Raw genomic sequence first — 13103 nt, 5'->3', positions numbered from 1 at the left:
CAACTATCAAGTACACGTGTGTTGTCTTCTGACATATCTCTGGACCTCCCTCCCTTCTTCAAAGCCTTGCTCCCAAACAGTTTGTATTAAACCACAGTGGATGGCTAATAGGCTTCTCAGCTTCTTTCTACTTATGAAGGACTTTGAACTCAAGTGGTCTCTTTCTTCCTGAGTCTTACCAGGGTCATTGTTCCAGCTGAACAGAACCATCTGGGATCCAGTCTTTCTTTGGGTTTTGTCTCTTGAGACTTCAGTTTGAGAGTCAGGCCAATTCCTTTTCAGATCACATTTTATCTCTCTAATAATTTTTTGTTTTAATGACTGCGGAAATTCATTACCAAGGAGCCCCACCTTCTGGGGGACCTACCTCAATATTTTTGTATTAGTAATTCAAGTGAATTGAAATAGGCTATCTTAAATTACATCTGGATTCTTATCACTCCTTCTCACTTCTAGTCTCCACCTAGTGGAGGAGACTACTGCAGTGATACAGATAAGATATTATGTAGGGGGCCCTTGTGTCCAAAAATAATGCCCTATCCTCAATTCATGTCCATGCAACAAATATATTTTCTTTTATTTCTTCTTAGTAAATATTTTATTTTTTTTATTAGTGAAACACCATGAGGTACAGTTATTGACCAAATACAAGTTTTTGTACTTGGGTTTCAGTTATACAATGATCGAGTACCATTCCTCCACCAGTGCCCATTCTCCACCACCAATGATCCCAGTAACCCTCCCACCCCTCCAATACCCCCATCCCATCCCGCATCTGTGTCAGGGCATTCCCTTTTGTTCTCTCTCTCCTTTTGGTTGCTGAGGTTTGCAAAAGAGGTATTGATTGGCAAACATGTTTGGTCTATAGTTACTTTCAGCATGCATCTCCCATCCTGGGAGGATCCTCCCAACACCCTTTACTTGGTGTTCCCTTCTCTGTCTGAGCTGCCCTTTTCCCTAGATGTGCGGCTGGCCTTCAAGCCATGGAGTAAACCTCCTGTAACTTATCTTGACTATTCTACGATGTTAGTCTCCTATTTTGTTACTTTATATTCCCCAGATGAATGCAATCTTTCTATGTCTGTCCCGTTCTTTCTGACTCATTTCACTTAGCATGATACTTTCCATCTAGTACCATTTGTATGTAAATTTCATGACTTCGTCTTTTCTAATAGCTGCATAGTACTCCATTGTATAGATGTACCAAAGTTTAACCAGTCATGTGTTCTCGGGAACTCGGGTTTTTTCCAGATTTTGGCTATTGTGAACAGTGCAGCAATGAACATAGAGGTGCAGATGTCACTTCGGCTATACGTTTTGCCTCCCCAGAATGTATTCCCAGGAGTGGTATTGCTAGATCAAATGGGAACTCAATTTCTAATTTTTTGAGAATTGTCCATACTGTTTTCCAAAAGGACTGGACCAGTTGGCATTCCCACCAGCAGTGAAGGAGAGTCCATTTCTCGCCACATCCGCGCCAACACCGGTTGCCCCTGTTCTTTTGGATGTGGGCCAGTCTCTGTGGTGTGAGGTGATATCTCATTGTTGTTTTGATCTCCATCTCCCTGATGATTAGTGATGTAGAACATTTTCTCATGTGCCTTTTAGCCATTCGAATTTCTTCTTTGAGAAAGTTTCTTTTCATTTCATTACCCCATTTTTGATGGGATTGGATGTTTTCTTCTTGTGGAGTTCAACCAGTGCTTTGTATATCCCTGATATCAACCCCTTATCAGATGGGTATGGAGTGAATATCCTTTCCCTACAATTCTGTAGATTGTCTTTGTATTCTGGTTACCATATCTTTTGAGGTGCAGGAGCTTCTTAATTTAAGATAGTCCCATTTGTTTATCTCTGTTTCCACTTGGTTGGTCAGTGGATTGTTGTCTTTGAAGATACCGTTAGCTTCAATGTCGTGGAGGGTTTTGCCGACCTTGTCTTCGATGTATCTTATGGATTTTGGACTGATGTTGAGATCTTTAATCCATTTTGATCTGACTTTTGTGCATGGTGTTATGTCGAGGTCTAAGCTCATTTTTTTGCATATGGTTGTCCAGTTATGCCAGCACCATTTGTTAAAGAGATTTTCCTTACTCCACTTCACATTTCTTACTCCTTCATCAAAGATTAGATGTTCATAATTTAGGGTTGTGTGTATGGATATTCCACCCTGTTCCATTGATCTACCGACCTACCTTTGTTCCAGTACCATGCTGTTTTAATTATTACTGCTTTGTAGTAGAGTTTGAGCTTGGGGAGGGTAATGCCTCCCTACGTCTTTTTCCCAGAATTGCTTTAGCTTTTCGTGGGCGTTTGTTATTCCATATGAATTTCAGGAGTGCTTGATCTTTGAAGAATTTCATGGGTATCCTTATAGGGATCGCATTGAATCTGTATAATGCTTTGGGGAGTATTGCCATTTTGACAATGTTAATTCTTCCTATCCATGAGCAGGGGATATGTTTCCATTTCCTCATGTCCTCTTCTATTTCATGGAGTAGCATTTTGTAGTTTTCATTGTAGAGGTCCTTTACCTCTTTAGTTAGGCTGATTCCAAGGTATTTGGTTTTCTGGGGCACGATTGTGAACTGGATTGTTTTTTCCTGTCACTTTCCTCTGTCTCATTATTTGCATATAGGAAGGCCGTGAATTTTGGGACATTAATTTTATAGCCTGAAACTTTACTGTACAAATCTACTGTTTCTAGGAGTTTCTTGGTAGAGGATTTAGGGTTCTCAAGATATAGTTTCATATCATCTGCAAATAGTGAGAGCTGGATTTCTTCCTTTCCTATCTGGATGCCTTTAATGTCTTTTTCTTGCCTAATCGCTATTAGTAAATATTTTAAAATAAAATTTAAAGTACTAATTTTTAAATACTTATAACTTAAAACTACCATCTCCACACACAAATAGTCAACAACAACAACAACAACAATTTTTCCTTTCCTGCTGAAGGTTTTATGATACATGATTATCATTAATCAGTCTTGACTATTAAATTTAAATGGTTGATTATGACAAACAGTTCCAAAACAGTTCTTTCACTACTGATTAAGACAAGTTCTGGAATCTTTTCTCATTACACTTTATTTTGATGGCTCTTAAAATTCTGTGACAGATTTTTGGTCAAGATGTTTCCATGAATAGTACTGATTTTAGAGGTTAAATAGTAGAGCAGGAAGGGTGCTTGCCTGGCATGTGGCTGTCTCAGGTTCAATCCCCGGTATCTCATATGGCCCCCCAGTCCTCCAACCCAGTCCCCTTGAGTACAGAGTCAAGAGTAATCTCTGATAACTGCCAGTTTTGGCCCATAAAAACAAATCAGAAAAAAAATAGTACTAATTTTAGGGACTGGGCAATAGAACAGCAGTTAGGGCACATGCCTGGCATGCACTCAACCCTGGTTTGATTCCCATGCTCCCTTGGGCATTGCCAGCTATATATATGGAGTCTCCCAGAATCTTTGAGATAACCTGGGTATCTCTGGCATTTCAGAGTTCAAAAAGCATTGCATCCTCAGGCCCATGCACTGAACTGACAGGCCAGTTGGCAGAGAATTACTCGGGGAGCCCCAGACTCCTGAGAGCCCCTCTACTCAAGTACTGATTTTTAAAATTAACAACTTAAAATGCACGCACACGTACACACACACACACACACACATACACACACACACACAGAGGTAATCCAGATAACATTCCCTTTCCTTCTGAAGGTTTTATGATGCTTTATCATTAACCAGACTTTTACTATTAGTCAATAGTAAAAGATAACAGTTCCAAGAACTGTTCTTGAACTGTTCTTCTGCCATTGACTAATTAAGGACATGGAGCAATAGTACAGTGGGTGGGGTGTTTGCCTTGCATGCTGCTGACCAGGGTTGATTCCCAGCATCCCATATGGTCCCCTGAGCACCACCAGGAGGAATTCCTGAGTGTATGAGCCAGGAGTAACCCATGTGTATCGCCGGGTGTAAGCCCCCCCCCCAAAAAAAATAAGACCAAGGGACATGGGAGAAAGGTAGGGGCGAGCATAGGGGATAATACTTACTCTTCTGTGGGAGCCTCATCAGCTCCAGCTGCCTTCTTGTCCGCTGCTTTAATGTCCCAAGTCCAAACAATAAAACAATCCAGAAAAGGGTAGTCAGAAAAGTTCTCACCACATATGGGCTCACCAGGAACATAACCAATGTGGCAGCATCACCAGCTTTCACCATTTCAGATTTCAAGAACTCTCCGCCATCTCTCACCTTTTTCCCAGAAATATGATCAATCTTCTACAGCTCAGTGTACTTATAAGCTGTGTGAGCTGTGAGACAATCCAGAACAGATGCACATCCGACTGATTTGGAGGATATTTCAGAATAATCACCTAAGCTGGGAAGCCAGCGGCCTCCACTGCAGGATCACTGTTGCTGTTACCAACCTCAGTGGCATGACGAACAGCTTTGATAGACCTCTTCACTGAAGCTTACATTGTCTTCAGGAAGAGCTATGCTCAGAGCTTCAGGTATTTGCTCACAGGTGCATTTTAACACACTCTATTTTAGTCGTAACATTGAGTAGAGCAAATAAGACCACCGTACAGGGTTTGAGAAGATCAGTCTCAACTCAGCCTATAGGGACAGTAACAACACTTCCAATTTTGTAGATAGGTGGGCCTGGAGGGACAGCGATGGGGGATTGTTAGTTGGGATTGTTGGCAGCGGGATGCCATCCAGAAGTTCAAGCAGCATGGTTCTATTGGCACTGGCATATTATTGTTTGGTTTTGTTTTGGTTTTGAGTATGGGAAGACACATCTAGCAATGCTCAAGGCTTACTCTTGGCTCTGTGCTTAGGAATCACTTCTGGGGGTGCTTGGGGAATCATTTTGTGGTGTCACGGACTGAACCTGAGTTTACTGTGTTCAAGGCAAATGTCCAACCTACTGCACTATCTCTCAAGCACCGGCATTACCATCTTCACAGCTGATTCTTCATCCCTTGAACCATGGCATGCTATTGACTTGGCATGCCCTGGCTCCAGCATACTATTGTAGTTCCAATCAGAAATTGGCACTAATGTTACCACTACAAAGTTCTAGGCAATTTTCTTAATGTTGCTGATGTCCTTAACACACACTCTCTCTTCTCTCTTCTCTCTCTCTCTCTCTCTATCCCCCTCTCTTTCTTCCTCTCACTCACTCGCTCTCTAGCTCTCCTGCTCTCTCGCTCTCACTCTCGCTCTCACTATCTCTCACTGTAGGGTGACTCCAGAAGCACCAATCAAGACAGCGCAGTTGGCCTGACATGTTCCCGTAACCATGTGTTTGATATAGTCTCTGTGTTCCGGAGCATCTCATGTTATTGTTATAGTCTCTGTGTCCAAAGGATATCTATGATGATCACATAGTACTTAATGGTCTTGAACTTCAGAACTTCCACAAGAAGATAGCAATAGTGATACCGTGGCTAATATTCAACTTTAAGTTCATCCAGAGCCAACTATACTTGTAGAGACTTTTCTCATCTCAGCAGCGTCCTTTTCAAATTTTTTGATGGCTCACTTGTTGATCCTACCACAGTTCTAAATCAGATGACCAGTATTGGTAGATTTGTCAAAATCTACAAATTCAGTGACAACAATGTTGATATAAGCCTTTTTCTTCCTTTTCCTTTCCCCCCTTTGACTTAATTTTAGCTGTGGTTTTCACAACCCTGCATTCTCGCAGCAAATTTATTGCAACTCTTGACCAACTATCTCTGACTTGGAGAGTACGAAGTTTCCCACAAGTCTTCATCAAATCAGAGTTTATAAAAAAATAATCAATAAAATTTTTTTCAATAACGTTTACACTGATAAAATTTAAAATTTAGGGGCAGGAGCGATAGCACAGTGGGTAGGGCATTTGCCTTGCACACAGCTGACCCAGATTCAATTCCCAGCATCTCATATGGTCCCCTGACCATCGCCAGGAGAGATTCCTGAGTGCAGAGCCAGGAATCAGCCCTGAGCATCACCGGGTGACCCAAAAAAGAAAAAAAAATAATTTAATTTAAAAATTATTTCAGGAGCCTAGAGATAGTACAGGGTTAAAGGCTCTCTGTTTTGCATGCAGCCTGGCACCACAAGTAAATGGTTCCCTGAGCACGACCAAGAGGGATCCATGAACATGGAGCCAGAAGTAAGGCAGGAGCACAGCCAGGTGCAAACAAAATACAAACAAATAGACTTTAAAAAAGAATTCATGAGGCAGAGAGCTCAATGGACTGAGCAGTGGGTTGTTTAATTTCCAAATACATGAGAATTTTCCAATTTTCCTTCTATTATTTATTATGTTTCATACTATGATTGCTGAAATGATACTTGATATGATTTTAATCTTCTAAAACTTGTTAAGGCTCATTTTGTGATCTGTTATATGATCTATCCTGGAGAATTTCATATGCTATGGAGAATAATATATAATATATATTAGATGGAATATTCTATAGATGTGTATAGAGCCCATATTACCTAAAGCGTAACTTAAATTCAGTTAAATTTACTTAGTTATGTTCTATATGGATGATCTAGCCATTGTTGAAAGTGGATTAATAAGATCTTCTACAGTAATGTTATTACTTGCTATTTTTCCCTTCATATGTGTATCTATTTATCATATCTAGATCTTCCAATGTTGGGTACATACATTTTTACAATTGTCTTATCTTCTTGATGAATTGGCCCCTTTATCATTAAACAGTTGCATTCTATTATCTTGTCATGATTTTTACTTAAAGTTACTTTGGCTCAGTTAAGTACTCTACTCTCACTTACATTGGGTAATTTTTCCATCCCTTCCGTTTTAATTGGTTTTGTGAAAGTAAAGTGAGTCACTTGTAGACACCATTAGGTTTTTTAAAATCCATCAACTACTATATGTCTTTGGAAGTTTAATTTATTTTTATTTAAAGTAATTACTAAAATTTTAATTTATTCTGCATTAATTTAATTATAATTAATTACTTAATATTACTTAAATTTAACATAATTACATTGAAAGTAATTAAAGGAGAGAGTGGACATCCTTGTCTCATCCCTAATCTTAGGAGGAAGGCTCTCAGTTTTTCCCCATTGAGGATGATTCTTGCTGTAGGCTTGTGGTAGTTGACTTTAACTATATTGAGGAAAGTCCCTTTTATCCCCATTTTGGCTAGGGTTTTCATCATAAACGGGTGCTGGATCTTGTCAAATGCTTTCTCTGCATCTATTGATATGATCATATGCTTTTTATCTTTTCTTTTGTTGATATGATGGATTATGTTGATTGATTTCCGAGTGTTAAACATCCTTGCATCCCCGGGATGAATCCCACTTGGTCATGGTATATGATCTTTTTGATGAGTAGTTGAATTCTATTTGCTAGTATTTTGTTGAGGATCTTCACATCCGTGTTCATCAGGGATATCGGCCTGTGATTTTCTTTTCTTGTGGTGTCATTGTTTCCTTTTAGTATTAGAGAGATATGGGCTTCATAGAAACTATTTGGGAGATTTTCTGTTATTTTCAATTTCCTGGAAAAGCTTGAGAAGGACTGGCAGTAATTCCTCTTTAAATGTTTGGAAAAATTCGGTAGTGAATCCATCTGAACCTGGGCTTTTGTTTTTGGGAAGACTTTTGATTACAGTTTCAATTTCCTTGATGCTAATAGGTCTATTCAGGTACTCTAGATCTTCTTGATTCAGCTTTGGGAGATGATAGGAATCCAGGAATTTATCCATTTCTTCTAGGTTCTCTTGTTTCGTGGCATACAGGCTTTCAAAGTAGTCTCTGATGATATTTTGAATTTCTTTGGTTTCTGTTGTGATATCCCCCTTCTCATTTCTGATTCGGTTTAATAGGGTTCTCTCTCTCTGTTTCTTTGTGAGTGTTGCTAGTGATTTATCTATCTTGTTTATTTTCTCAAAGAACCAGCTCTTGGTTTCATTGATCTTTCGGATTGTTTCTTTGGTTTCCATGTCATTGATTTCTGCTCTAAGTTTTATGATCTATTTTCTTCTACCTGATTTGGGCTCTTTCTGTTGATCCCTTTCTAAGGTCTTGAGCTGTGAAGTCAAGTTGTTTACGTGCATCCTTTCTTCCGTCCTGAGAAATGCTTGCAGAGCTATAAATTTTCCCCTTAATACAGCTTTTGTTGCATCCCATAAGTTCTGGTAGCTCATGTCTTCATTCTCATTTGTTTCCAGGTATCTTTTAATTTTGTCCTTGACTTCCTTCCTGACTCACTCGTTCAGCATTGAGTTGTTTAATTTCCAGGTGTTTGATTTGGTTCTCTGTATCTGTGTGTGATTCACTTCTATCCTCAGTGCATCGTGGTCTGAAAAGATGGTTGATACTATTTCTATCTTCCTGATTCTATTGAGGTATGTTTTGTGGCCTAGCACATGGTCTATTTTGGAAAAATATTCCTTGTGCACTGGAGAAGAATGTGTATTCTTTCTTTTGGGGGTGTAAAGCCCTGTATAGGTCTATACCCTTCACTTTCTTCACTACACCCTTCACTTTCTCTTCTATTTCTTCTTTCAAAGCCAATGATTCATTGCTGAGTTTTGTTTCTGTTGATCTATCCAGAGGTGATAAGGCGATGTTGAAGTCTCTAACTACTATTGTGTTGCTAGCAATGTCCTCCTTAAAATCTGTTAGCAGTTGTTTTAAATATTTAGATGTTCCCTCATTAGGTGCGTATACATTTAAGAGTATGATTTCTTCCTGTTGTACGTATCCCTTGATGAATAGAAAATAGCCTTTGCTGTCCCTTCTAATCTTTTTCAACGTGAAATTAATGTTGTCGGATACTAGTATGGCCACCCCAGCTTTTTTGAAGGAGCTGTTTGCTTGCAGGATTGTTTTCCACTCTTTGACTTTGAGTCTGTGTTTGCTCTGACTGTTGAGATGAGTTTCTTGTAGGCAGCAGAATGTTGGGTTCTGTCTCTGTATCCATTTTGACACTCTGTGTCTCTTAAATGGTGAATTTAGACCGTTGACATTGAGAGAGATTACTGTTAATCGAAGTGAATCCAAGGGGTTCTCCTTTGTATGTGATTTCCTTCTTTGACCTTGCTGCTTGTAGTATTGTGTCTCTATTGGCAGCATTGATCATTCTAACTATGATATGTCTTGGAGTGTTTTTGTTAGGGTTTCTTTTAGCTGGCACCCTTCAGGCTCCTTGAATCTGAATGGCTGCATTGTCGAGCTCTGGGGTTTTATGTCATCTTTTTGTAAGGGTCTGTTGTGGTTGTAGGGTTTGTCTTGTCTTATAGTAGCCCCTTTAGCCCTTGTTTTAGGTTTGGTTTTGAGTCTATGAAGTTCCTGAGCTGTTGTTTATCTAGAAAATAGTGTACCGTTCCTTCGAGTTTGAGTGAGAATTTATCCGGATAGAGTATTCTTGGTGAAACATTCATTTCAGTGAGTTTTTTCACTATATCTCACCACTGCCTTTGGGCTTCGAGGGTTTCCTCCAATAGATCTGCTGTGAATCCAAGGGGTTCTCCTTTGTATGTGATTTCCTTCTTTGCCCTTGCTGCTTGCCGTATTGTATCTCTATCGGTTGCATCAAGCATTCTAACTATGATATGTCTTGGAGTGTTTTTGTTAGGGTTTCTTTTAGCTGGCACCCTTCAGGCTCCTTGAATCTGAATGGCTGCATTGTCGAGCTCTGGGAAATTTTCAGCAATGTTTGTTTAACAGTGGCTTTTTCATTGGGATTGTTTCCCTGAGCTTCTGGTGGTCCAATTATTCTAATGTTGTTCCTCTTGGAATTGTCTACTAGGACTCTGATTCTCTCTAGAGCTATTTTTAGGTCCCTTGCCATTGCCTGGGACCACCATTGGCTTGGTGCAGCTGATCTTCCAGCTCACTGATTCTTTCCTCAGCTGTGGTCATTCTACTTTTGAGGGCACAGACTGAGGTTTTTTTTTGTTTTTTGTGATTGTAACCCAAACATGAAAGCTTAACATCTCATGGTAAAATAAAATTTTAAAAAATAAAGATCTAATATTTGATGTATAAAGAATGCACAAGATTCAGTAACATAGAACTTGGGAGAATAGCTGAAGATACACACCTACTATTAAGATATACAGATGGCAAACATGCATATGAAAGATGATCATTATCATTACAAGGAAAACACAAAGCAAAGCAATAATGAGATACCCCCTCACATCACTGAGAATGGTGAGGATGTGGATAAAAAGGAACCCCCATTCACTGACGGTGGGGATGTAAACTTCTTCAGTTTCTACGAAGAAAAATAGGGAGTTTTTTTCAATGTTTCCTATGTAATTATTATATAACCCAATAATCTCACTCCAGTGGTTTTCTTTTTTAAAAAAATACTAAAACTTTTTCACACAAGGTTGCTGCCCAAACACAGGTATCGTGAAAACCACAGCTAAGTGCAAGCTAATACGGGAAAGGAAAAGACTCACATCAACATCGTCATCATTGGACATGTAGACTCTGGCAAGTGCACCACCACTGGTCACCTGATCTACAACTGTGGCAGCATGAATGAAAGAACAATTGAGAAACTGAGAAGGAGGCTGCTGAGGTGGGAAAGAGCTCCTTAAAGTATGCCTGGGTCTCATATAAGCTTAAAGTTGAATATGAACTTGGTATCAACCAGTGATATCTCCTTGTGGAATTTTGAGAGAGGAACTATTATGTGAACATCACTGATGCCCCAGGACACAAAGACTTTATCAAGAACATGATTTCAGGCTCTCTCTCTCTCTCTCTCTCTCTCTCTCTCTCTCTCTCTCTCATGCGATATCCTGGTTGTTGCTGCTGGTGTGGGTTAATTTGAGATTGGTATCTCCAAGAACAGGCTAACCCACAAGCATGTCCTTCTGGCTTACACACTGGGTGTAAAACAGCTCATTGCTGGTGCTAACAAAATGGATTCCACCGAATAACCCCCCACACACACATGCACCCCCAACCATAAGAGATACACAGAAATTATTAAGGAAGTCAGCCCCTACAGTAAGAAAATAAGCTACAATGCTTACATAGTAGAGTTTGTACCAATTTCTGGTTGGAACAGGGACAATATGATAGAGCCAAGTGCTAACATGAAAGGTCCAAGGGATGGAAAGCCACCCGTAAAGATGGTACCACACTGCTTAAAGCTATGAGTTACATCCTGCCACCTGCTGGTCCAACTGACAAACCCCTGCCTCTGCCCCTCCAGGATGTTTACAAGATTGGAGGTAATGGTACTGTCTCTGTGGGTCGAGTTGAGGCTGGTGTTCTCAAACCTGGCATGGTAGTCATATTTGCTCCAGTCAGTGTTACAACTGAAGTTAAGTCTGTTGAATGCACTATGAAGTTCTTAGCAAAGCTCTTCCTGGGGACAAGATAGGCTTCAATGTCAAGAATGTGTTTGTTAAAGATGTTCATCATGGCATTGTGGCTGGTGACAGCAAAAATGATCCTCCAATGGATGCTGCAGGCTTTATAGCTCAGGTAATTATCCTGAACCATCGAGGTCAAATCAGTACTGGTTATGCATCTGTGCTAGATTGCTACACAGACCACATTGCTTTGCAAGTTTGCTGAGCTGAAGATTGGTCATTGTTCTGAAAAAAAGCTGAAGGATGGCCCCAAGTTCCAGCGTTGATATGGTGCCTGGCAAGCCCAGGTGTGTTGAGAGCTTCTGTATCTCACGGTGATTAAAAAAATAATCAATAAATAATAAATAACGATAAAATAAAGGGCTGGAGCGATAGCACAGTGGGTAAGGTGTTTGCCTTGCACGCAGCCAACATGGCTGACCCGAGTTCGATTCCTCCACCCCTCTCGGAGAGCCTGGCAAGCTACCAAGACTATGTTGCCCGCACGGCCTGGCAAGCTACCCATGACATATTCGATATGCCAAACACAATAACAACGAATCTCACAATGGAGACGTTACTGGGCCCACTCGAGCAAATCTATGGACAATAGGAGGACCATGACCATGACTATGATAAAATAAAATTAAAATTATGAATAAAAAAAGTAATGTGGAGTTCATGCCCAACTCAATCAGCATAATCAATGGCTGAATAAATGGCAGTACTCCTACATTTTTTTTTAAAAAAGTCAATTATATCTCAAAACCTGGGATAAAAAGTATTTGCTAACCAGACTGAAGAGATAGTACAGCCGGTCTGTAGGTGCTCCTATCGCTAGCATCAACATATGGTCCTCCAAGCCCAGGAGGAATTATTCCTGAGTGCAGAGGGAATAAAACCTGAGCACTGGAGATGCCTGAAGAGAAGCAGTTTTGAGCGTCTGCCCTGCCCTCTTCACTCCTGACGGCGGCGCCCATCTCATCTTAAATCCAGCTCAGCACAGCTGCCAGCTCGCAACCCTGGGAACTCCATCTTTCCCTGCAGGACCCCAGGTGTCCCCCAAGATGCCTGAAGAGAAGCAGTTTTGAACGTCTGCCCTGCCCTCTTCACTCCTGATGGCGGCGCCCATCTCATCTTAAATCCAGGTCAGCACAGCTGCCAGCTCGCGACCGTGGGACCTCCATCTTTCCCTGCAGGACCCCAGGTGTCCCCCGAGATGCCTGAAGAGAAGCAGTTTTGGGCGTCTGCCCTGCCCTCTTCACTCCTGACGGCGGCGCCCATCTCATCCCAAACCCAGGGTTCTGTAGAGGCGTGGCCTCCTCAAAAGTGGGCGTGGCCTCAAAGTGGGCGTGGCTTAATTTCCCACGAGCCAACGCTCACGCGGCCGCAGGTTGTTTTCCCATACTAAGGAACCTAATCCCCAAGGAATCTAGTTCCCAACCTACTCAGCAATATGAAGAAACAAAGAAAATCTCCAACACAAGGGGAGAACAACGAAAACAATCTAGACCATTCTGTCAATACAGCTCACCTAAGGGACCTCTCTGACATAGATTTCAGATACGAAGTCATCAAGATGTTCAATCAACTCAATGAAACAGTCAGACAGACAGCCAGTAACACCACAGAAAAAATCGACAAATTACGAGAAGAAATGAGGGCAGAAATGTCACGATTAAAAGATTCCATAGATGAAATGAGAAACTCAGTTTCTTCTCTTAAAAATAGAATGACCACAGC

General features: G+C 40.8%; 2 pseudogenes; one reads left to right on the top strand and one right to left on the bottom strand.

Annotated features, from left to right (window-relative positions):
* Window positions 1-4048: 4048 nt before the first annotated feature.
* On the bottom strand, window positions 4049-4737 carry LOC130038743 (elongation factor 1-alpha 1-like; annotated as a pseudogene).
* Window positions 4738-10115: 5378 nt separating this feature from the next.
* On the top strand, window positions 10116-11699 carry LOC130038741 (elongation factor 1-alpha 1-like; annotated as a pseudogene).
* Window positions 11700-13103: the final 1404 nt, after the last annotated feature.

Source organism: Sorex fumeus, unplaced genomic scaffold, assembly GCF_029834395.1.
Source record: "Sorex fumeus unplaced genomic scaffold, SorFum_2.1 ptg000079l, whole genome shotgun sequence".
NCBI lineage: Eukaryota > Metazoa > Chordata > Mammalia > Eulipotyphla > Soricidae > Sorex > Sorex fumeus.
This window is presented reverse-complemented; position numbering and strand designations above follow the sequence as displayed.